The 27,953-nt window shown below is 36.9% G+C and overlaps 1 long non-coding RNA gene across 1 annotated transcript in view; it reads right to left on the reverse strand.

Annotated features, from left to right (window-relative positions):
- The window catches only part of LOC145669273 (uncharacterized), a 197,361-nt gene extending 173,089 nt beyond the window's left edge, over positions 1-24,272 (reverse strand). Inside the window, exon 1 of the long non-coding RNA XR_014128179.1 lies at positions 24,134-24,272. This is a non-coding gene — a long non-coding RNA (uncharacterized LOC145669273). The remainder of the gene's footprint in view (positions 1-24,133) is intronic.
- Positions 24,273-27,953: the final 3,681 nt, after the last annotated feature.

Genomic DNA, 27,953 nt, shown 5'->3' on the forward strand with positions numbered 1-27,953 from the left:
TAACAGGCGAAAATCATATTCACGAAGAAATTAAATGTCGACTAAAAGCAGGGAATTCGTGCTACTATTCGGTTCAAATCTCATGTCGTCCCAAATTCTGTCGAGGAATTTGAAGCCTAAAATATATAAAACGATAATCGTACCTGTTGTTCTGTATGGTTGCGAAATATGGTCGCTTACTCTAAAGGAAGAACATAGACTGAAAGTATTTGAGAACAAGATCGTGAGACGAATATTCGGACCCAAGAGGAACGGGAATGGAGAATGGCGGAACTTTATAACGAGGAACTAAATAATTTATACGGTTTACCAAACATTGTTAGGGCCATCAAGTCTAGGAGGCTTAGATGGGCGGGTCATGTAGCCAGGATGGAAGAAAGTAGGATCGCTTTCAAAGTGTTAGCGGTAAGACCAATCGGAAAACGACCATTAGGAAGACCTAGGCGCAGATGGAAAGACAATACTAAGATGGATCTCGCAAAAATAGGAATACAAAGTAAAAACTGGATCCGGTTCGCTAAGGATAGAAGTCAGTGAAGAGCTTTTGTAAACGCGGCATTGAACCTCCGGGTTCCATAGGCTATAGAATTAGTTAGCTTACGAACCATGAGTAGATGCCTAGGCTGGTACTACAAATAGATTAAATTCCCATTTACTGAAAAGATGGGTTCTACTGACATTGGATAGTCTATATATTCTTCGTGTGCTAGGGCCTAGGGTAGAAAAGGAGAGAAGATTTTATATCAGGTTACGTCACGCACAGTCGCACGCCTTAATTTTTATTAAAAATGAAAAAGCAAAATGAAACAAATTTCATCTCACTTTCCTTCGTGGTACTCGGACACAGATCATCCTGCCAAAAGCACTTTTCAAATCGGATTATTGGGAGAGCCTCCAATTCCAATGTTGGGGGGGGACATATATCCCATTTCCCTGGAATTTGTGACCGTACCTACAGCTGAGGCAACTTTTCAGCATGAGGAGAGGGGTATATCCTCCTCTGGCATCACAGGCGTGCCATGGGTGCCTTGGCACCCCCATTAGACAAACTTTTTTTTATGTAGAATTATTACAAACTGAGAAGAGATTACGTGTTAATTATTTCCCGTCTGCATGTGTGCCGTGCGTCGCCGATGCAGCGTCGGATGCAATGATGCTATCTTTTCTTACGGGGGGGGGGGGAGGACGACATTCCATATGGTTGTACTTTAGATCTGGCACCCACATTTCCAATGTCCTCGCACGCTAGTGTCTGGCATTTATTGCAATTTGTGCCCAAGTAGTGGAAGCGGAATTAATACACATTGATGAGACTACTAAACGCACTACAGCACGAAGTTCAGTTTGAAATACTACAGATTACGATTCTTTTTAAAAAATGGAAAAGCCAAGAGAAATCAATTTCATCTTACATTCCTTTGTGGCAGTCGGACACAAATCATCAAACTATCCCAAAAAGCACTTTTTAAGTCAGATTATTGGAGGGGACTGTCCCCCCCAGGTCCAACATTGGGGGGACATGTCCCCCTCGTCCCCCCGGGATTTGCGCCAGTGATGGTACCGGAACAAAAGTATGATCGTCAATAGTACCCTGCGGTAACAGAAATCGCGCCACGTCGTACAGTGCACAATGAAGTCGGTAATCGAGTGACAACCGATGACCAAACCTACTAACACTGAGAGGCAATGTTGAATGAGTTGCGAACATAGATCGGGACTAGAAATAGGAGGTAGAAGAGCGGGGAATCATCGTTCCAAAAACGATACCCTAGTGAACCTGCCCTCCCTCAACCTCTCGTTACAAAAGATTTCCGCCTATCAACAAAATGGACTTCGTTTGTGCCGGTTTGTACCGCAAATATTTCTGTTTGTATTGCAGTATGAGAAATTAAGAAAACAAAGTAAGGAGTCAGGTTCACGCAGCACCCTTACAATGTCCTAGGATCGATTTGATTGGCTCACCTGAAGGACTTTCGTTTGTATAGGATTGTACCGCAATTTGTTTCGTTTGTACCATCTTGGATTATGAAAAATTAACGGAAAAAATGGGGATCCAACTCAAACTCAAAAAGGCCGTCAAATCACGACATATTACACCGGATATACACATTACTTTTGTATATAATATGAAAGCACTTGGTTAGTACCGTATTGTACTACAATGAGTTTCATTTTAACCATAATAGATTATGATAAATTAAGAAAACAAAATTGGAGTGCTGCATGAACCTGGCCTCCCACCTTGCGATACAAACGATTTAATCTGCTCATTTTAAAGATTTTCGTTTGTACCGGATTGTACCGCTGTTTGTTTCGTTTGTACCCTATGATAAATTAGCGGAACCAAATAAAGGCTGAGTTCAAACAGGCCGTCAAATCAGGATTTAATACACCGGGTACACATCACTTTGGTATATAGTATGAAAGTACTTCGTTAGTACCGGATTGTACCACAATGAGTTTTAGTTTACCCATAATAGATTACGATAAATTTAAAAATGGGGGCTGCGTGAACCTGGCCCTCCACTTATCAATAAAACGATTTAATCGGCTCATTTGAAAGATTTTCGTTTGTACCGGATTGTATCACATTTTGTTTCGTTCGTATCCTCCTAGATTATGATAAATTAAGGGAACAAAATAGGAGCCCAGTTCAAACAGGCCGTCAAATTAGGACTTAAAGACAGGGTACATATGACTTTTGTATATTATATGAAAGTACTTGGTTAGTATCAGATTGTACCACAATTAATTTTTATTAATTCATTGTACCACAATGAGTTTTATTTTAACCATAATAGATTATGAGAAATTGAGAAAACGAAATTGGGCCTGCGTGAACCTGGCCACCTCTCCACTTTGTACAAACGATTAAGTCCCTCATTTGAAATACTTTTATTTGTACCGGATTATACTGTAATTTTTACTTAATTCCAATCAAAACGATACTAAAAATTTGTACAGAATATATTCCAACTATATTCCAACACCAAAATTAAAATTTGTACCACCACCAATTTCGAGAAAATTGAATTTCTGATGGCGGAACAAACTAGCCTACACATCACATTTTTCTTTTCAATTCGAATCAAAACGGCACCAAAAATTTGTACCCATTATGAACCAATTTGTACCACGAAAATTAGAATTTGTACTCCCATCAAGTTCTAGAAGTTTGAATTTCGGTTGGCGGGTCAAGCTGGAACACACAACTTATTTTTCTTTGCAATACGAATTAAAAAATTTGTACCATGAAAATTTGAATTTGTACTCCCACAAATTTCGAGAAATATGAATTTTTGATGGTGGGTCAAACTGGCTCGCACAACTAGTTTTCTTTCCAATTGGAATCAAAACGGGACCAAAAATTTGAAAGCAATATGTTCTAATATGTACCACCAAAATTTGAATTTGTACCCATACTTTTTTTTTTTTTTTTTTTTTAGAAAATATACCTATTTGTTGGTGGGTGAATGTGACTTGCATAACTTATTTTTCTTTTCAAATCAAATCAAAACGGTACCAATTTGTAGCTGATATGTACCAATTTGTACCACCAATTATATTGTATCCGGCGCCTCCACCATGAAATGTTTTTCCACACCAGAGACAAATAACGGTCCGGGTGTGTCTTTTGCCCTTCACCAATTTTATTATAAAATTTCTAAATCTATATATATAAAAGAGAACGTACAAATCCTTTGTTAGCTCATCACGCTAATACGGCTGAACCAATTTCTTTCATTTTTGGGGGGTTATTAAGATTTGTACCCTAGATGGTTTTTATCATATCACTTTAATTTTCAATTACCAGTGTCTTGAGATAATTGACCATTCAAGTGTCCATAACGTACAAATCCTTTGTTAGCTCATCATAGCTAAATCTAACCGTATTTATATGCAACCCACATGACCGTGTCACTCGGCGGGTTAACATAAATGACAGGCGATATAATGTTAACATTTACTCCAATCTTCTATGGTTTTTATCATATCACTTGAAAGCGAAAAAGTAAAAATTATCTAAGTAACAAAGTTTATTGCGTTCCAGGGTGACCGCAGCGAAGCGGGGTGAACGCTGCTAGTACAATATATTTAATTTACAAAGAGTAATTAATGGTGTCTTTTTCTCCTAATTGACGAGATGAAGGAGATTGGTGTTTCGTAGGGTGCTCCTTCCGCTCATTGCAGCATCCAGAACACTTGCAAGGTTTTAGGTGAGATTAGTGGATAACCCCCTCAGCTCACACCAGCCTCGCGAGATTTTAGTTTTATTTAGGATAACTAGTCCAGTGCAACACAGGGCTTAGAAAAGGTGTACCCCCTAGTCCAGTGCGACCTCGGAGCAGGTAATGGTTAAACGATCAGTGGTCAGACTACAACAGGTTCCTCCGTGGTCCCTCTTTTATTTGTCCTCTTCGGGTGGCTCGTCCTCCTTCGGATCCTTTCATGTGGTCCGTCTCCTTTCGGTTTCCTTAGTGTATCGTCTGCTTTTATAAGTAATGGCACGTGTCGTTATACATGTGCTTGTATTGTGATGTGGGAATCATTTTTCAATATACAAAAGCAATATGTATCCGATGCACAATATCTGATTGGAGGGTTTGCTGAACTAAGTCCCCAGTTTATTGCGTTAATTTACCATAATCTAAGATGGTATAAACTTAAAAAATTATGGTACAATCGGTACAAACAAAAGTCTTTCAAATGACAGAATTAAGTCATTTGTACGCCGTGATGGGGAGGCAAGGTTTACGCAGCCCCCCAATTTTGATTTCTAAATTTCTCATAATCTAATATGAATTAACAAAAAATAATTGTGTTACAATCTGATACCAACCAAGTGCTTTCATATGATGTTTAAAAGTCATGTGTACTCTGTGTTTTAAAACCTGATTTGAGTGCCTGGTTGAAATGGGCCCCCAGTTTGTTCCGTTAATTTCTCATAAACTAGGTAGAAAAGAACAAATTACTGTATAATCCGGTACAAATAAAAGTATTTCAAATGAGGCGACTTAATCGTTTGTACAACATGGAGGGGGGCACGTTCACACAGCCCCCAATTTTGTTTTCTTAATTTCTCAGTCTATTATGATTAAAATAAAACCTATTGTGGTACATTACAATACTAACCATGTACTTTCATATGATATACAAAAGTAATGTGTACCCCGTGTATTAAGTACTGATTTGACGGCCAGTTCGAACTGGGCCCCTATTTTGTTCTGTCACTTTATCATAATCTAGGAGGGTACAAACGAAACAAACAGTGGTACAATGCGGTACAAACGAAAATCTTTCAAATGAGCCGATTAAATCGTTTGTATCCGGAGGTGGGAGGCCAGGTTCATGCAGCACCCCAATTTTGTTTTCTTAATTTATCATAATCTATTATGGTTAAAATGAACTCATTGTGATACAACACGGTCCTAACCAAGTACTTTCATATGATATACAGAAGTACTGTATACCCGGTGTATTAAGTTCTGATTTGACGGCCTGTTTGAATTGGGTCCTCATTTTGTTCCGTTAATTTTTCATAATCCAAGATGGTACAAACGAAACAAATTGCGTGTGAGTTTTAAGTCCCACGGTTATGCCGGTTAGGCTAAAGGAGACGGTGATGATTAATGAATGAAATGGTGGAATGAAGAAAGTGAGAGGAAACGGGAGAACCCCGAGAAAACCCACGCACACGGTGTTTGTTCACCACAAAGTTCACTTGGCGGGGGCTGGGATCGAACCCGGGACCCCAAGCACCAGAGGTGAACGCTCTACCACTAAGCCACCGCGGCCCCGTAATATTACATTGCTATTTTTGTGTTTACATAGCGCCTTTTGCGCCTTTATAAGCACATAGAGGATTTGTATACATTAATCAATGCGTACGTGATGAGAACAAGAAGCCTTTAATTTAAATCTATAATTTTTCATTGTTGTGACGAAACAATTGATTATTAACTTATGTCATTATATAAGAGATGCTTCCTGACAACTTTCTGGTTTATTTGCATGACATAACTCATTTTCGACAAAAATGTCACATAGCGATTCTTCGAGGCGCAGAGACGATATTAAATTTGCTTATTCATACACAGTATTTAATATATTTACTATAATTAACAAAGTTATGCAATACGCGCAGTGCTGGAATATGTATAAACTAAACAAGCTATAGGTTAGGGTCCCACTCGCTTGGACACCCAAAAATTTAAAGAAAAAACTGATTGTAATGTATTTTCCAAATAACAAGAAAAGCAAATGAGATAAAAATCACATACAACAATTGTGTTTTGCATTGTTATGTACTAGGCTATCATGAAGCAAGTAATAGGGGCTCTATTTCTCAACCCTACTTGTAATGAAGTTCCTGCTATCCAGCCCTGAAAAAGAAAGCTTGATGTATAAAGGGCCCCTTTCAATATCTTAGGGCCCATAAAACTTAAATCCAGCACTGAATACGCGTAAATAATTGTTGTTTTACCTGAAATACAACAAGATTTGTATATTCGTGACTTCGACAGTGTGTCGGTCATTTCTCCTTCTTAAAAAAGATCCTGGGGGCGTTCCTGTTCCGAATCATTCTACCGCTTGTACCTTGTTGAAATTGATTCACAAAGTGTAACACGCTTATTTCGATTAGAGATATTTATTTACCAAAAACCTTCACGTTTTGTACACCTCGAAAACAATTTAAATTTTTTTTTCTTTTTAGTTTAGATCACGGAACTGTTTAAAAGACTAGTTTGGATGCGGAAATGCAATTTGTAACTTTTGTCTTCTCAATTGTGTTAAACCGCCTTACTCATCATTACAACAAAAATCTTAATTATAAAAATTGCATATTGTTCACACCATTAAAAAACGATTAATGTACCATGAGTAACAATTTTCTGCCTTAGGGTTACCACCTTTCCAGGGTGGTAGGGGGTGAAGGGGGTGAAGTACCAGCATTTCTTTTTCCGTAATGATGTAATATAACTCCTTCTTTAGAATGAAGAGTGAATCATGTACATTGTGTTAATGAAATAGACCGACAAATTTAAACAGGTGATTCCTTACATCAAAATAAGGAAAAAAGGTCATATGGACCCGTGGTCAAAAGTGCATACTTTCAGAGCTAGGACTGTCCAAAACTGTAGGAAAATGAATTTTGAGGGCAAATATCTCCAAAACTAAGGCTATTGAGCTAAGGCGGCATGTTTTTCTCTTAGACTTGTAATCTGCTCCATCCAAAAATGTATGATTCTATATCGTTCAGTGGCGGTGCAAGGGAGTCACCCACAGGAAGTGGAGATCGCGGATATTCCATTAGATCGGATGGGTCAGATTCATGACAAATGGAAGAACGTCCCTTCAAGTAACAGAAAGCTGTTGACAGTCCATCGATATTTTGAACAGAGTCAAAATGGCGAAGGATTTTTGGTGTGTTGTACGTGGTTGTATAACTACAGTATGGACTGGATGTAGTGGATAAAAAGAAATTAAATAAAATCATTACATCTCCAGTTTGATGACCCACAATCATAACCTGTATGCTAAAGGAGACAGACATTAATACGTAATGTTTTTGGAAAATTGATCTAATGAAGAATTGCGAGAAAATGGGAAAATCCCCGCAAAATAAGCGAAAATAAGGACAATCGATACAATATTCTTTATTGCAAACTCACTTTGTCGCAGATCTAAATTGGGACCCCTTGCCATAAGGTGCACACTACCAATGAGTTAGCATTACCCCTTTTGTCCTTCCCACTTAGGGAACAACAGATTCTTTACAATTTATGATGGGACATAAAAGCAACAATACCGGTTATGTAACAAACAGAGGTAAAAGTCGTGTTAAGAATTTAAATATCTCGGGAAGAGTTTGTAACTTATTCTTCTAGATTTGTTCGAAACAATTTAACGTTTCAGTGTTGCCTCTTGTAGAAATCGAATCCGGAATTTATTGGTTACAAGGCGGTACGTGATATTATTCATCCGTTTTGGGCAATGTGAGTGCACTCCTAAACAACGAGTTTTCAATTTACTTGCAATTTGTTTTCGCTGTCTTTTTAATAGTGGTCTGCATAAGACAGAATTCTTAGCCCGGGTTCGGTCCGACCCGTGAATTTATAATGTGAGGCCCGACCGGAGTCCGAAATCCGTTTTATCCTTTGGGTCAGCTCTCGGTTCGAGTACGTGTGATAATCAAATGAGCCCGAAATAAGCCCGAATTAGAGAAACTTAAAAATATACCCTAACGCAAAATTGTATTTTCATTTACAGATGTTGAATTTTGCAGTTGTGCTTTAAACGTTCTCCAGAAAGAACAGTCCGATAAATATCGTAGTAGAATTTACCTGTATTTACAAAGTTAGGACCAACAAATGTGATTGTATATTTAAAAATTTACGGCTAATGCTCACCCGAGCCCGAGATGATATATGTTTCAGAGACTCAAGTCCAGCTCATGAGCCGGGCTGGGCATAAACTCGCGGGGTTGGCACCAGCCCGTGCAGATCTCTATCCTGTGGTAATCTCATATGTTCATACATCAAAGAGGGAAGGAGGAGATGAAGGGAGGGGGTTACTTTCATCGTAGATTGTGTTATTGTTCCCAGACAAGTCTGTGTGCTCCTGATCCGTTCAATGACACTCTTACCATTCTGACTCTCTCGCAATACCATGTGTCCTATTTTCTATTACTACCTACAACGTGACCCACATAGCCAAGAAACTTTCCATATTGGCCATCACAATGAGCAGGTGTCTTTCCAGAAGTGTTCATGGGTTTCCTCACGGTTCTCCCATTGCCTAGCTTATTTTCATTCCCTCAAGTCTTTCCATATTTCTTTAATTATCCGCCTCTTTTAGAATAAGAGGCAACACTGTGGAATGTTAATTTGTTTCAAACAAATCTAGGAGAATAAGTTAAAAACTCTTCGCCAGATATCTACCTTCTCAACACGACTTTTCATTCTGTTTGTTTCATAACCAATATTGTAACTTTTATGTGTCATCAGCTTTCATACGTTGTAAACAATCAGTGGCAAAAGGGGTACATGCTAGCTCAGTGGCAACGGGTCCTACTTTAGATCTGCGACCAAGTGAGTTTATGATGACGAACATTATATCTATTGTTCTTATTTTCTCGAGAATACTCTCATTTTCTCGCAAATTTTCATTGGGTCAAGTCTTCCAAAATCATTACTTACTATTAATGTCTGTCTCCTTTAGCATACAGGTCATGATTGTGGGTCATCAACCTGCACATGTAATGATTTTATTTAATTTCCTTTTATCTACTACTTCAGTCCCTACTATAGTTATACAACAACGTACTACACACCAAAAATCTTTCGCCATCTTGATTCTGTTCAAACTATCGATAGTATGTCAACGAATTTTTGTTACTTGATGGTACGTTCTTCCATCTGTCATGAATCGGGCCATGTGTTCTAACGGAATATGCGGGACCCTCATTTCCTGTGGGGGACTACCTTGCGCCACCACTGAACGGTTCAGAATCATACATTTTTGGATAGAGCAGGTTACAAGCCTAGAATAAAAATATGCCGCCTCAGCTCATTAGCTAATAATTTTATTTTATTTTATTTTTTTTTTTTTAATATTCATCCTCAAAGTTAGTTTTCTCACGGTTTTGGACACTCCTAGCTCTGAAAGTATGCACTTTTGACCGCGGGTCAATGTGAACTTTTTTCCTTATTTTGATATAAGGAATCACTTGTTTCAGTTTGTCGGTCTAGTTCATTAACACCCTGTATATTTTATAAACACAACTAAAATCAGACAATTTAAATCATATAAGTTCAATCAAATTTAAATAGTAGGGTATGTAGTATATATATATACTATATGTATATATATAGGATATATAGAGAGAATGTTTCAAAACAACACCGACAACGTTTGGGAGGTGATTCCTGACATCAAGAAAAGACAAAATGTATAGACCCACCTGGGTGCACAAATGCTTTCTTTCGGAGTTATAAGCTGCCGAAAACTTCAAAAAATGAACTTAAAATGTCCATAGCTCCGATACTATGGAATTTACCGTAGTAAGGTCGAGTTCACTTAGAAACTTATATGTGCCCTATCCAAATATCCACGTTTGAGAATCCTGCGATACTTCCAGAACAATTTTTAGATGTAGTTCGTAAGTACTTCAAATTATATGTCCGTAGCCAAACTCCCTCTATACAAATTGTTGCATGAGTACGTCAGAATTTGGAAAAATTTATGTTTGGATAGCGCACATATTAGTTTCTAAGTGAAGTCTTCACCCGAATACAGTAGGTCCCATAGCATTGGAACTATGTACTTTTAAAAGTTCATTTTTACATGTTTTTGGCAGCTTATAACTAGGAAAGGAAGCATTTGTGCACCCAGGTTGGTCTATTCTTGTGTCAGGAATCACCTTCCATGCGTTGAGGTGATTGTTTTGAAACACCATACATACATACATATATATATATATATATATATATATATATATATATATATATATATAATAGAAACAGTAGGCACTATTGTTAGCTGTTATTCCTTCAGCTGCTACCACTCCTAGGCCCACTGTTTCTGCTCCTGCTTATATTTAAATCTATATTTCTGGTTACTTGTTCCCACCGTGAGAAGTCAATCTTCAGCAAATACAAAGTGACCTTAGATTTTCTGTTGCAAGACACATAGCTGCTCACCTGTCCTTGTTGTGAAATTTACTCTTATTTTGAATCCTTTATATAACGTGAAAACTAAGTTTCAATAATAGTGATAATTACCAACTTCAACAATAAATATGACAGTCGGAACATTTTAAAGTCCCGAGAGAGACATGTCGGAATAGTGAGATATTTTCTCCAAAATTGGGACAGGTGGCAACCGTATTCTGCCTGTTTATGAAAGGCTAGACGCGTGCTATAAGTTGAGGATCACTGTCAATAATATGAAATCGTTATAGAATCGATTGATAGGCAAATGGGAAATCGATTTATCACCTATTTGATGAAATGATGTCAAATCATTCTATATTCTAGAACTGATAAGCTGAGTTAGTGTGAAAATTTCAGTAGTTCATTGTATAAATGTGTTTACTTAACTCTTCCATTGTGTTATTTATCAACCTATATCCTTTAGAAACATCAGAAAGAATAGAAATTTCGGTTTTACTGAATATATATATATATATATATATTAATGTCATTTAGATAGTGAGAACTGTAAAAAAATCATTTAAGATCGGCTTTTGGGAACAGAGAGTAATAATCCTCTCTTTACCAAACGAAACCTATCATTCAAATACCTGTTAAAACCCGTATGTTCAATTGTGGTAAAACACACTTAAAGGTGAGAGGAGGAGAAATACAGAAAAGCTCTTCTTCATAGAAAATCACCTTTGTGGTTTGTTAGATTACTTCCAGAAATTTCCAATGGAACGCTCGTACGTTCTCTCGGTTGAATTTCAAAGGTCATGACCTATTATCGTAGAATCGATTAACCGTAAAAACGATTAATTACATCATGGAATTGATTGAAGTCTCAAAAGGCTGAAACAATATTGGACGAATCGATTAGTGCCAAACGTATTAGTGAAGACATTTCTCAATTCTACAAGTTATAGTATATCACTAAAGAAGGTAAAGGAGATTCTCAAGTTTTTTTTTTTTTTTTTTTATTATTATCTTCATCTTTTCAAATAATAAGGTACCGGAACAAAAAAAGACAGAAAAACCAGGAAGAAAACTCTGTGTGTTTACCATCACTATTCTACATTCCCTCGCGACAGAAGTTAGAATAATAATATGGAATATCAGGATAGACAATTTAACCCTCTAAATAAGCACTTTCGGAAGAAAGAAGAAGCACTGTGGAGGGAGACAAGATGGCTTTGGAAAGGAAAGCATGCGTAGTATAATGATTTTGAAATGAGTGACAAAGCAGCAATATTGTAACGGCCTGTCTCAAGGAACAATACAAAACCACCGGTATGCTAGACAGTGGCGGATGCAGAATTTCATCAAGAGGGAGATCAAACACTCAATTTCATTTCCTTTCATGACAAGCACCATTTTTGTATACATATATACAAGGGTGTATCGAAAAGTTCTAGGACAGAATCTGTACAATAGAAGTTTCTTACCTTTGAAGTTAATTTCTCCATCACCATCAAAGTACCCCCCCCCCTTTTTTTATGCACTAATACAGCGGTTCCAGCATTTCTGCCATGCATGGAAACATTTCCGGAAGTCCTTTTTTGGAATAGTGTCAAGTATCCGCTACGATTATTCTTGAATTTCTGAAATGGTGTCGAAACTTCGCCCCTTTATCCGAACCTTCAGCTTGAGGAAAAGAAAAAAAGTCACAGGGGGCCAGGTCAGGTGAGTATGGGGGATGGGGATCCACTGTCATGTTGTTCTTAGCTAAAACTGCGCCATTGAGAAGACTGCAGTTTAGTTTCTGGGTCGTAAGCATAAACGATGCTCTTATTGCCTATAACGACGTTGACAAGGAGCGTGGGATCGTTTTTCACAGCTTCCTTCAGTTCCTCACAGATCTGTACTCGATAGTCTTGTTGATCCTGTGTCAACGTTCTCGCACGAACTTCGCTGCAATGCGATGCATGTTTAACTGTTCTGTGAGAATTCGCTGACAAGTTCCATACCCAATTCTAACCCTTTGTTCTTCAACTTCAGCCATACCGCCGAGATAAGAAAAATCTATGACAGCTAATGCAATACATACACGAAAACACGTGCAACATTCAACCGCTTCCACTTCAAACCACGCTACTCGACACACTGGCTCAAGACACCACTACAACACATCCTAGCGGGAAACTCGTGAACATGCAAGCGGTTTGCATGTTATGATCACTGTCCTGGAATTTATGGATACGAATATATATATATATATATATATATATATATATATATATATATATATATATAGTATATCTTGTTTTTTTTTCATAATATCTCTGAAATGAAATGAAATCTTTAAGTTTTACGTCCCATGGATATGCCGGTTAGGCTAAAGGAGACGGTGATAATGAGAGATGAGTGAAATGGTAGAATGAAGAAAGTGGGAGGAAACGGGAGAACCCCGAGGAAACCCACGAGCACGGTGTTTGTCCACCACAAAGTCCACACGGCGCGACATAATATCTCTTGTTCAAAGGGGAGGGTTAAACCTGAATTCCACTTGCGTAGCCACTGATGCCGGGAGAAAGTTAGGACATTACGGATTTTCATGTTTTATAGGAAAGGGTGAGGCTCATTCCTCATAGACCATGTCTCCGGCAAATAATCCAATGAAACGTATATATGGTCAAGTACTACTTCCGTTAATACGAAAAACCATACTACAGTCGGTAAGAACTATCTTGGCAGTGACGTCAACGCTCTCAGTTGCAAGGCTACCAACTTAACGCTATTCACAAATAGTGCTTAGATGGTACTCTGAACGCTTCGCACGTCACGTCGTAGCTACAGTTTAAAATAATGCTGGTAGCGAACTAGAGGGAAGTTAGATAACAATGTATTTGAATAATACTAGCATATATATATATGCATTGTTACGTCAAAGAAAGAAAAAATAAGATTAGACCCTCTATTTATGTCGTCGAACGACAATATCTTTCCTTTCAAAAAGCAGTTTTCTATTTCCAATAGATTTTTTTTAAGACCTAAATCCCAACATGCACAGTATTTGTTGTAATGCCCTTTGAACCTTTGAAATCAATGCTTTTCTTAAGTTCGCACAATAATTTATTTAAGGTGGCGACAATGCCTTCAGCATAGAGATTGTGAATTTTCCTACGAACTACTACTTCATCGAAAGAATCTAAATTTGTTTGTCTTTTCTGTGTATTTGGCCTCGCTTTACAGGGTGTTACGACGGGTTGTCCAGACTTTACTCCTTCTCTTTCACAATTCGCCACACGGATCTCTCACTGACACATGTTGCTCGGGAGGTTTCATGAACACTGTCAGATTTATTATTGTTTGCTGCAAGAAGAGTTGTAAACATTAAAAACAATGTCTCCTGCATCACAATGCAACGGCTTGCCTTTCTTTAAGGTACTATCACCCATTCTTATACACAAAATTTCGAGAACGAGAATAAAAGAAAGGATTGACAACTTTCACCAGTCAGCACAGACTGTACAGCTCTACACAAAGAAAACACGCGCTTTTCAGTTCATTTTGCTTTTGTTTTTTAATTTGTTTGTGTGTTTTTCCTGGAAGTGCTGTTCTTATGTCCTATTGGTAAATCTTATACTTTTCGAAGCTACATTCACTAACCCCCACGCTCTGTTTCCGCGACCAGGAAACACGTTCACATATCATCCTCTAACTCAAGAACCGTGATAGGTAAAGACATGGGAGTTTCTTTAAAATAAACTTTGGACTTCCCTTCCCATTTCCTCCACAGCATGTTTGTGTCTATCTTCAATAGAACGAAAGTTTGTAGCATGTTGAAATCCGAGTGTTGTTAGAACTGAATAAACATAAATGGCTATCATTTAAAATTATTTTCCACGTACTTATAATATAAAATTTAAATATAAAATAACCATGTTGTTTATGAAAGTTATATAAATATAATATCAAAAAATGTAGCATTTATGTCTCCTCGAACTCCAGTTATCGTTATACAAAGATGACAAGTATATTTATCAAAAACGAGCCTCCCATTTCGGTTCATTTCCTTTGGCTTTTCTGTTGTAGAGAACGGAGCGTGCTTTTAAGTTGGTATTTGTGTTCGCGCATTTTATCTTTCCTGAGATTGGACGTTGAATTGAACGAAGCGTCTGCTTTAACCAGTGGGATAGCATTTGAGCAAGAGCGAAGTCTACGTCACTGCCAGGATAATTCTCGGGCACTCTAGTTTGGGCAAAAATCAAACAGAAGAGTAACACTTAAATTTGGAATTAACATTATTGTGTATGGGAGAAGTACAAGAATAGGTGTAACTTTTTTTTAAACAATCACAATGTGAGTCATCCATTTCCAAACGGCATCTTGTCTTTTAAAAAAAAAATCGATTTTGAGATATTGGCACCAATGGATCAGTGGCATTGACAGCTTTAATACGATATATGGTTTATAGTTTTAAAAAATCTGATAACCGGTGCTAATTACTTTCAAATGTGGGAAATGTCATACAGTTACAAACTGGCTCTTGCCCACGTCCAAAAAACCAAAATAGCGGAGGAAAAATCTTTATATTTACAGACGTAAACGGCTTCTTGTTAATTAGACATCTGCAGTGTGCAAAAAAAAAAAAAAAAAAAAAAAAAAAAAAATTTCAAAGCGACTCTAGTCCACAAGTCAGAGCTAGATTCAGATAGGTTAAAAATGTATTATTTTCTCATAACACAGTAGAGTCTAAGGACGATATCTTACATCGTAACCGGGTAAGAACAGGTGATATCAAACGATTGTTTCAACTACATTTTGGAACGGATTGGCAGAATCTTCTTCCTTGGAATTCTATATGGATATCAAATGTGATTATAGCCTTAGAGAGGAAGAAGAAGCAGAAAATGATTGTGCCGGACGAAGAATGGAGAAATTTTGATATATTTTAATGTTGGTCTCTTCACGTTCTGTTCTTGGAGCTCCATATTTCACATTCAACACACTACCAATCTCTTCAAATTTCTTCGCCCAAGCCAATATGGAATTCCGAGACGGAATCTTATCATGTCGACAATATTAAAGTTTCGTCTAAAGGAACGTTGCACTTCTGGCACAGACTTGGTTTCGTAGGAGCACGATGTTCTGTGCTCTAATGTTCAATTGCTAATGACTAAATAGCATGGCGTTCTTTCCTCTTATGGTTCCCATCCCGCCAACCAATGTAAGTTATTCAAGTTATGCCTGAGTAATATTCAAGTTAGAAATGTGTTAGTCGGCTCGGTGCCACCAACTATTTTCAATATGATTTAAACTGTTGTCTGTGTTATAGCAACAAAAGAACATAGTAATTTGTATAAAAATAAGTTTTTTTTTTTAGTGAGTTAGTCTATGACAGTTAAAGTACGTTGGTAAAAACGGACACTATATACCAAAGTTCACAAACCCTCTGTTTAGAAACTTTTTTTATAGTTTTTGTACGATAATTAGCAATAATTAGTAAATAACATGCGCTTTAGACTTTAAAAATACCGTCAGTAATTTAGCTCTCTTAGCTTGCGTATATATTTACTTATTTTCAGCTTTACTATACTTATCAAATCACAGATACTCATATGAAATATTCTAATTGTAAATAATAGCGTTGTCTAATCAAATCATTTAGTATCTACGTATCTTCAGTTGTGTGGAACTCCCTCATAGATATATGGTGAGCGCGCCACGCCTTCGACACAGGACACTCGGGCGTGGTTCCCAGTGAGAGCTCATGTAGTAAGAAGCCCATGTACAGTTGGACTGTGGGTCCAGGTCACCTAAAATTTGTGTGCTGAACGGGACGCTAAAAGTCCAAATTAACCAATCTAGCTGCGAGCTACAGAAACCAATAGTTTAAAGTCGGCAAATCGCCTGCACAGGTTAACACCCGATAATGCAGGTAGTGACATTCATTAGTGTCAAGCTGTCAAGCGATAGCGCAGGTGGAGACATCTATTAACATGACTAAGATAGTACAGTACAAGGGACTTCGGGTGTAGAATTTCAAAATATACAGAATTTCTCAATATGCTTGCTTCTAAAAATTCATTTCATTTGCATTTTAGTGACTTATGACGCAGAAGAGGTGAATTTTTTCCTACAAAAATTGTTTCCATTTTCATTATTTTTCTAGTATATATGTCAAATAACATACCTATCCATTGGTACAAGAGTCGACAAAAATTGTATCGCTTAGAAAGAAGATATTTGTTGATACTCCGTCATGTAGGCAATTTTCCAAACCGCAGGCTTTAGACATGCCACTTCCACCACAACCTATCATTACGTGCTAGGGTATGTGGATCGATACATATGTGCACTACTGTGACAACTTTTACATAATGAAACAAATATAGGCCCCCTTGAAGCAGAAGATCTCAAAGCTATACAGAGCGTTGCAGAACTGTTTTCTGATAATGAAATGGAAGGGACTAAGATATAACAAGTTACATTTCGAAAGTTTGTCGGCATCTATCCATAAGTTTTTAAGAAAGACCTGTGCCTCTCGACATGATGAATAATATGGTTACAATAACAAAAGATGCTCGGAAAAATGTTGCTGCTGAAATTGGATTGTTAGTATCAGTCAAAATGAAACGTTTTCTTGGCCAGGGATTTATTTGTAGCCAGGGAAGCCTGGGAATTTCCCCCCTTCTGAGTTTTGGTTTCCCTGTCTCTAGGTTTAATTCTATCTTCCTAGCCTGGGAAGATATTTTCCACCTTTTTTAGGTTATACAATCGGTTTTAAAGTACAATAACTCAACTCCATATTTTAGTAACAATTCTTTACTTTTTTAGTATGTTTATTGTTGCGAGCTATGCTGGTCTTGTTTATAGAATTGTTTCCCGAAGAAAAATCTTGCAGCTGATACCACTGATTATCATACTTCATCTGAGTAGCACAATAATAATAATAATAATAATAATAATAATAATAATAATAATAATAATAATAATAATAATAATAATAATAATAAAACATTAACAGTTATTAGTGAGCAGTCACTGCAGTTGTGAATTGGTAGTTTCTTCGTTGACAAGCACTTTAAAAAGAACATAAGGAAGTGGATATTAAACTTTATTTTTATAAAGGAAAAGCTTCTGACGATTAAAAGCCAAGTAATTCCGGTACATAAAGTAAGAGGCTTTCGTGTGAATTGTGAATGAAATGCGTGTTTAAAAGATAACTGTGATATTTTGAACTGCCTATGTTATTACCCAAAATCGTCTATCGTTTACCGTGCATCTTATGAAATAGTAAGAAATAAATGGAATGAACGTCGAACAAGTTCTTTACTCTAATGTTACGTATTCAAATATTTTTGACTTTGTAGCTACAGAAATGAATGAAAAATGACCCAGTATCTTGCGAATTCCGATCAACCCTTCGCGCTAATGATGAAGAATCCTCCACTGTGTTTCATAAATCTGTTCTCATTGTGTATATCCGTCTGTAGTTAATCTGGTGTGTAGCAATATATTTTTAGGTTTATTTGAGATATAGGTAACAATAAGCAGAGATGTTTGTGATTCCATAGTTAAAAGATGTGAAAGTATGAATCTTTCCAAAATGATATTACGGGAAAGACTTATAGCAGTTTGTATTTATGGCGCAAATCACATGCAAGGCGAAATAATGGTGCTGTTTCTTTACTCCAGCGAGAGTTAGACACCAATTTATTCGTGTTTCACTGCATGAGTCATAAGCTGGAACTGGCTGTTCACAACGTTATAAATACGATTTCAAATATGGTTCATTTTCAAAGCCTTGTAGTGCCGATTGCACGGTGTTTACTCAATGTCCCCGAAGAACAGGAGAGAAATCGAATTAATATCACGAGAACTAAGTATTCGCTTCTGTAATATTATTAGTTTTTGATGTACGGTGGTTAGGCTCTTCATACCGTTCAGTAGAAGCATTGCGAAAGTTCTATCGTGCGCTAGTGGAACACTTTTGAGAAGCTTCTACGAATTTCCGGAGAAGTTTTCAGCAGCGTGCAATATTTTCAGATCTATACGTAAAAGTCACTAAGTGGAACTTTGTTTACGAAATGTCCATGATTCGAGATGCGCTGGAACCTCTACATATTCTTAGCCTGTTTCTACAAGAAAGATCTGCATCCCTTGTAGAGGTAATAAGCAAAATTGAAAAACTGTAAATGTTCTGGAAGCGTTGAAAGAAAAAGGGGCATGTCCATGGAACAAATACGTCAGTGTGAAGAAACTGGTCAGTTTTGTGGAGTCTCACTGGCAAAACCCTTAGACAATTATCTTGAGAAGTGCCAGAAAATAAGATTGCAAGGGTCTAGCAGATAACATACGCTCGAAACGTTCAGTGGGACAGAGGTTTTGCTACAATCCAATTGGCAAGAAGAATTGTCTGCAAGAAAGTTAAACGGCGACAAAGAAGTAATGCAAATTTCAAAACTAAAATAAAATAAAAATAAAAAATAAAAGAATTAAAATTTTCCTTTGATGATTCAGCCAAAATTCTGCAGGAATTTCGAGAGCATAACATGAAATCTAATATTGGCCCCCAAATCTACAAAATCTTAACATGGAAATCAGTGTTCTTCCAGTTTCTTCTGCAGAGTGTGAGAGAGGTTTTTCCAGCTTAAACTTCCAGCATACTGATACTAGAAACCATTTATCTGTAAACATCCTCGAATTTACTCTTTTCATAAACATTAATGGACCAGATATTACCTCGTTCAATGCAGAAAAGTATGTCATCAGCTGGATAAGAAATGGACATCATGGCATCATGCTACTACCAACACACCAACTGGGAAAAAGATGGCATCTGATGTAAAACAACTTCGTATTGCTACACTATTCTACGTATTGCTGAAATGAGGTACGGTGTGAAAGTATTGTTAATTTCTAAAGACAGTGTTAGATAACATGCCGTAAATCATGCTTCAGCTTAACCCTGTCTTTGTTCAATTCTGGATTCATTTTAATGCCAGTATGTTTCGTTGACCAAAAGTTTACTTTTAGCAGAACATTGATAGGTGCACACACCCCTGAATCTAATTTTATTAAGTACCTACAAGGAGCAATATGGTACGAAAACTTACTTGTGATAATGAGGAATGACATTTAGCAGCGTCTTTCCCCTTCTATTTAATAAAATTAGGCTCAAGTATATGTGCACCTATCACTGTTCTGCCCAAAGTAAACTCTTACCTTTTGTTGTATTTATTGTTTGGGCGGGAAATGTGGTCTTTAAGGACCAAATTAGAACAGACTAAAGAATTACTTGTCATAGCAAAACCTTTTTACGTAGGAGTGTGACAATTGTTATGACAAGCTGTGCAGATTTCAAGGCAACTATAGGGCTTTTACTAGATGCTCTACACTTGTCCTCAGCAATAGGACAAAAAGTAGTAAGGTAACTAACGCATGCAATTTAATCTACCTAACCAAATCTTATCTAACGTACTTATCCGTGTTTATCATAAAATTGTTTTTAAAATAGTTTAAAAATGATGAACTTGGGAGTCTCCTATCAAACTAGTACCATAATTTCAAAGTAGATAGGTTTAAAAATAACGTTGTCCCAACCCCACTTTAAAGTTGTTCTGTTATACGGAACACAATCTTGCATAAATATTCCCCCTTCTACAAAATCCACAAATAAATCACTGTCCTTGGCGAAAGCTCAAGTGCTGTTTCATTAATCGAGTGATGAGCGGGGAGACACGACAGGCATTGAGGAAGAGTTTTATATAGTGTATTTCAAGTATGTTCCAATTGGGTAAGTAGCTGCGGAAGAGTTTCTCCATGTACAGGAATGTGTTAACCGACAATCTACATTTCTTTTTCTTTGAGAACTACTGTAATCTAGAAAAAAAGGTAAAATTTTGCTGGTGTGTGTGTGTGTGTGTAATACTCTGATATTTTTGAATACTTCCCAATATTATAGTGATCCATCAAGTATGTGTACAATATAAATATTTATATACTATTTTTCAATAAGCAAATTGAGTTTTGTACGAATTTTTGGGTCATATTTCAAACATTTTAAAGTACTTTACTGGATTTTAGTTGTCATTTTAAAGGTCAATTTTCAACGACTTTTAGGTCATCAAAATCCGGAAGCTCAAACTCCATTCCGTTTATATAGTATTACCTTGATTAAAATACTTACCTTAAGGGGAAAAACAACGGACAAACTTTACGTCAAGAATAGCTCTCGATCCTGTCAAGTTAGGAAGTTGAAACTTGATGTATGAACTCCTCATTAGAAGTAAATGAATCCTTGTCCCAGAGTTTTTGAGAATTCACATTTTAATGGGACATTTTCTATAATTCCTTTCTTGAAATTAAAACAGATGTTGTTTGTTGTCGAATCACAGGCAAATGGTTGAGCAATTGGGAATGATTTTTTGAACGTTGGAAATATGAGCTGGGTTCTATCGTACTACTTTAATTAAAAGACCAAGGGAGGTAGAGCACTTCAAATTTTTGTAAATAGAACACAGAAATCCACGAGCCCGTAAAGTTGGAAAACTGAAACGAGGTATATAAACTTCTCAAGGAAATGTGTCTCCTCGGTTTTGAAAATTTCAGTTTTAAGGTGGGAAAATCGGTATTTTCTACTATTTCCTTCTTCATATTAAAATCGACATTATTTATTGTTTGTGACTCCCATGAAGGTTGACCCGTTTGAAATTAATTTTGGAACAATATTTGGTCCCTGTCTCAAGTTTGAATTTTATCATATTACTTTGATTAAAGGGTGTATCCTAAGGGAGTAGGGGGTTCTAAACACCCCTGTGAAAAATAAAGTACCTCATGAGTTTTTATCATTACACTATTATTCAAATGTGTATCCTAACGGTGGTTCAAATATTTTCTATAAATCTATTATCTGAGTTCCAAGAACGGGTATTTCAGCTGGTGAATGTATACAGGGTGGTCCAAAAGTGCGGAAACACTCTAATGTGATAAACGCTGCAAAATATAACTAAAGTAATAATGTAGACGGAAAATGGAAATAGGTGAAATGTTTCAGGACACATCACAATGACGTCCGCCATCCTGAAATCCACCACCTTGAACTTTACGCAATTGTCTTAAATGGAAACCATAGCATTGCTATCCATTTTAATAGGAAATTTTCGTACAAATTGAATGACATTTTTTATTTTTCCTCTAGTGCTAACCATTACGAACTGTAACATTGGTAATCGGAAGAACCCAATAACATTACTTTATCGTCCTCGTCTGGCCTTACCAGAAGACTAGAGGACTCTTATACCAGATCCTCTACGGTTATATAGTTACACGATTGCCTAGGATATCATTTAATTTCAATTAAAATAACAGGGACATTTCGAAAATATAATAACATTTAAACAATATATAATAATTAAGTTGTTGTTAGATATTGTTACATATATCCATCAATGCACTGAGCAGACACACAATTGTAGTAATACTAATTGAAATACAAAATAATAAGATACATAATGCAGATAAGTAGGAAAAACACGAATAGGATATTTTGCATATACACAGAAAAAACTCAAAACAATAATAGATATTTAATATACCGCTTAGGATCGTGAATTTGAAACTATACAGGCAGTGGCGTATTTAGGGGGGGCTTCCGGGCTTAACCCCCCCCCCGAAATCTTACTTACTATAGTAAAGTATATGAAATATCTTGCAGAATTTTCATATTTTCAGGCAAAGCCCCCCCCCCGAAAGTTAGCAAAGCCCCTCCCGAAACAAAATCGTAAATACGCCACTGTATACAGGGTATTCTCCTATATACACAGAAAATACACGAAACAATAACAGAAAAGCATGTGAAAGCCGAAAAACGAAACAATAACAGGAAATACAGGAAACAATAATGTCAAAATACATATGATGATCTCTACAATTGCATTTTAATGCTTCATTTTATATTAATATTTTATAACAATAACAACAATGAAATTTAAACATGATTTCTAAGGAGCAAACGCAATTTGAATAAATATTATGTTACAGGTGGATGGAACAACATTTAAAGTTTAAACTTAAAATACTGTTAAAATTTCTCTGACTGTTGATATATTATTTTTATTATTCTATTGTTCGCTTGTTTCTGTTGTACTAGAGAAGAAACGCCTCCTCCAGTTCCCTTCAAGGCGGCAACGTACCAAGAACTGACGAAACGTTGCCATGTTGGACCGCAATGGATATACGTTGGAATAAGAAGGATGCTGAACGATGTCTAGCAACTTCTCCAGCATTCACAACGGTCAGTGGGAGGCTTGAATGGGCGAATGTGTCCGAACATGTAAAAGCCCATACTAGAGATTTGCCTCTCATCCAAGGTATTAATGTCATGCCATCAGGTCGCATTTATTCTAAATAACATTTATTCTAAATAACATACGATACATATATAACAACTAATAAGAAAATTTAGGAAGCTGATTTTAATTGCACACTTTCCGAAATGCTTTATTAAATACTAGCAGCGTTCACCCCGCTTCGCTGCGGTCACCCCGGAACGCAATAAACTTTGTTACTTAGATAATTTTTACTTTTTCGCTTTCAAGTGATATGATAAAAACCATAGAAGATTGCAGTAAATCTTAACATTATATCGCCTGTCATTTATGTTAACCCGCCCCGCTTCGCTGCGGTCATCCCGGTGCTGGCATATTGTAAAAGTGTCTGTAAAAATAAGCAAATCAATTAAAAAATTTTAAACAGAAGATTCAAGCTATTTTCCGCTGTATATCGCCTGTCATTTTGCAGTAAATCTTAACATTATATCGCCTGTCATTTATGTTAACCCGCCCCGCTTCGCTGCGGTCATCCCGGTGCTGGCATATTGTAAAAGTGTCTGTAAAAATAAGCAAATCAATTAAAAAATTTTAAACAGAAGATTCAAGCTATTTTCCGCTGTATATCGCCTGTCATTTATGTTAACCCGCCGAGTGACACGGTCATGCGGGTTGCATATAAATACGTTTATTTTTACCTATGATGAACTAATAACAAAGGATTTGTACGTTATGGACACTTGAATGGTCAATTATCTCAAGACACTGGTAATTAAAAATTAAAGTGATATGATAAAAACCATCTAGGGTCCAAATCCTAATAACCCCCCAAAAATGAAAGAAATTGGTTCAGCCGTATTAGCGTGATGAGCGGACAAAATTTTGTACGTTCTCTTTTATATATATAGATAGTACCCAATCTCCAAATGTTTTTTTATATTTTCCTAGAAAGATTATATGACAATACAAGCCTAATAAAACTAACATTAAAGTCATAATGAACATTAATGTTCGGTAATCTTTGTTCAAAATGGACCACATAATAATGGGCCATCAACGAAAAACTACAAAACACAAATTGAAATAAAAAAAGAAGTATAGAAAAAGTAAATACTAGATATACCCAGCAAGTACTGTGCCTTAGGGCTTTAATATACAAACCTATTTCCTTTCACTTATTCATTATCTCTTCGTCTTCCATACAACTCAAAACGAGCACTATATTTGATTTACTTCACTACTATTAGATAATCCATATAACTTGATATTAACCAACAAACAACTTGACAGTCCAATTTCCTAGCTCTAAGTGTGATAAGCACCAAGGCGTAATCTCTTCAATCAATAAATTCATCTTAACCCCGATAGATGGCACCATGTCTTTACAGTACACAGAAACCCACTATCAAGAGAGCCATCTTACAAAGAACAGCGAACTTTTTCTACAGGACAGATGATCAAAATTAAAATTTTGTACTGTTAGAAACCTTTTTTACAAGGTAATTTTACAGAAGTTATGACCGTTTCCTTGTTTCTACTGTTGCAGGTGACTTAGTACCAGAAGACAGCCTTACCGCATGCAGAAAGCATTGAGATTGCGAAGCACCAGGGTGACTACAGACGATTTATCCTCCATCTTCCGGAAAGGACTCTCATAAGCAATGTTACGCTGTTCAAAGTGCTGGAGAAATTTCAAGAAACCAAATCTGTGGCAATCGACCAAAGACTGGTAGGCCATGTAAGGCGACACAAGTGGCAACAACTGTGGCCATGTTAGCATCATTGAGTAAAAGTTCCAAGAGAAGCACACGTAGTATAAACCTATGAAAATGATGTTATTCGAGCCTCAATTATGCACATTATGTCAGTAAATAACTTGCATCCACATAAACTGCAACTTCACCAAAACTTTAGAGAAAAAGATCCACATCGTCGTCTAGAATTTTCTCAATGGGCCACATAGTAGCTATGATAAAACTCCACAATCGCCCCTGGCAAGCTTACACCTGTCGGGCGAAGTTAACAAACAAAACATGCAGTACTTTAATACATCCGCGAGTGTTTCTCGTAAGATGAAGGTGGGATGTGGCGTGTGATGGACTCTCGTCGTGTGTCAATTCTTTATCTAAGGCCCTAAAGGCAACGGGTTATCGGTGTATGTTAAAAGACCTCTTACCATCACTGTAGTCGTAAGATGGGTCTTTCTCTAAGATTTTCCAGCATGATGGCGCCCCACTCCATTACGGTAACTGTCCGTGAGCACATCGATCAGCAGTTTCCTAATGTGTTGCTTGGTCGGCAAGGTGCTATGGTATGGCCTCTTATTCCCCTGACCCAATTCTACTGGACTACTACTTGCGGGACAGTGTGAAGTCTATTGTGTGTGTGGTGAAAATGTATATTCGGCATCTCAAAGAACGAATTATGGACCCATGTTCTAATATTACAGCCATTTTGCCCAAGTTTTGCGTGACTGGAAACTCAGAATTCATCTGACAATCGACCGGAATAGGGAACACATTGAACACATCCTGTAACACTATGTGGCCCTTGCCGTATGACTAACCCCTTTTCTTGGGAACACAATAAAGAAACAGTCATAACTTCGTAACAGTAAGCTCTACAACAAAACTACCAGTCATTCAATAAAAGTAACAGTAGCTTTCTATTTAAGACAATTGCGTAAAATTCAAGATAGCGTTGTGATGTATCCTCAAACACTTTTTCCCATCCCTATTCCAAACCTACATTGTTAGGTTACTTTTGTTATAATTTGAAGCATTCACCACTAATTAATGTAATTCCATAGTTTTGGGCCCTTCTGTAAAGAGTAGCGGAGCAATCCACCTTAAACGCCATTGGTGGATTGTTCCGCTGCTCTTTCCCCGGATCTGCCATTGGCTCACAACCTTCACTGACTTTTTCTTCGACAGTAAAAATACGTGGATTTGGCGGTCTGCAGCGAAGGATAAGGGGAAGCAGTCCCCTCTGGATTCTCAAACGGTGTTCAATTCCTGGAAATACTTGACGAAAAAGACTAATTTGTTGGCACATATAATAGTACTTATGTATTTATATTAAGTGTCATAGTTCTGTAATTTGTGTACTGAGAATATGTGCGTAAACAATTTTTGTTTTGTATGATGTATTGTGTGCACGCGTTCATCAATATATGTGTGTATATTAGCGCTTGTGCTTGTATCTCGGTCTTTTGCTCTACCCCTTGGAATCGGTCTTTTGTTTACTAAGGGAAAAATCCTGCTGGCGACCTTGCATATGGATGACGTTATTCAAGGGAATAGCAGATAGTAATAATAGCTAACCTTTCGTAATGATAGCTATTGTAGTATATCAAATTTTAAAACCCTGAAATTATTGTAAATATTTAATTTTTTGTAAAGATTATGTAAACAATTGAAGGGTGTGAGGCAAGAACATGGTAGTCCACAATTTTACTATTTGAAGAAATTAGAGGTTTTCTACTGCACGATTCATTTTCAAAGTCGGAAATCTGATTTTTCACATAAGACTATACATAAATTATTAAACGGACAAGGCTAAACGAAGCAGTATGCGTTGCTCTCTATCGGGTGCTTCAAAACGCAGCAATTGCAAAATTGTGGGTTTACCATGTTCTTGCCTCGCACCCTTCAATTCAAGGCTGACTTGAATACGAAATACCAACTGTCTAATTTGGATTAATTAAGTCAGGGTTGTTTCCAAAATCTAAACTGTTTTTTTGAAATAAGCCCAAAACTTATTTTATTCTATCAGACGTACACATAAATTTCGAGATATGGAAATATGACAAGCATGTGAATTGCATTCCACAGTTTTACACAAAAAGGACCATTTACGTTCGCTCAACACACTTAAAGTCTACACTTCAGCTCTAGACTTGTCATTCGCCTACAAGTTACATAAGTTATGTAAGTCAAGAAGAAACGGAGCCTTCGAGGTTTATTTCAACTACCACAAGTTCTGTGTTTCTTTCAGAAAAAATGTTCCGGGAGGCACAGTTAATATTCGGAGGTGCACATACTATTTTCAGATGGCACTATTCTGTTTATTATTATATTCCTAGATGTATTACTTTGGTCTCCTCCGGAAGGGGAGGGCCAGTGACCCGAAACACATGTCTGGAAGAAACAAAGGAACACACTTCAAGTGTCTTTCCATATTAACTTTTTCTAGTAGTTTGAGATTATTTGCTTCGTATCTCAAGCGCAACCTTTAGGGATGCATACGAGACAAGATTTGTGGCTGTCTCGTCTCGAAAATGTGCTGTAAAAGTGATGTCTCGACTCGAAAAATGTATATTTTTATATTCGAAGAACCATATTTCCACTCGTTTTTTTTTTTTTCAGGAAAATCCTGTCTCGACTCGTCTCGTGCGCATCCCTAACAGCCTTTATTCACGTTACAAGAATGAGACCAGCGGTGTATTTAAGGGGGGGGCTTCCGGGCTTAAGCCCCCCGAAATTTTATTTACTATATTAAAGTAAATGAAATACTGCAGAATTTTCACATTTCCAGAAATAAAGTTAGCAAAGCCCCCCCCCCCCTCCGAAACAAAATTGTAAATACACAACTGACTGACACTAAAATCTCCTTAGCATCCAATTATCGATTTCCTCTTCTTTTCAATTCATTTTCACCTCTTGCAATATTCTATGAGAAATCAACCCAAACTTTAGATAGACAAAAGTTCGATTCTCGGTCGGCACTCCCGTATTTAGTATTCTTCACATAATAACAATATATTCGACTTGTTGACAGTCTGATCGTGGCCGTTCATTCCCATTGGATGGTTTTGCTTGTAAGGAAAGTTGGCTCAGTGGGAATTACTACTATAAATTCTGGGATATTACAAAGATACAACGTCGTATAGCGAAAACTAGTTTACGGTTCTGTTGTTTTTTGCAACACTTAATGATTTATTATGGCTGGGTATTGCTGGTGCAATATTAGCATTACCATT

Source organism: Thermobia domestica, chromosome 13 (genome assembly GCF_964235325.1).
Source record: "Thermobia domestica chromosome 13, izTheDome1.hap1.1, whole genome shotgun sequence".
Lineage (NCBI taxonomy): Eukaryota > Metazoa > Arthropoda > Insecta > Zygentoma > Lepismatidae > Thermobia > Thermobia domestica.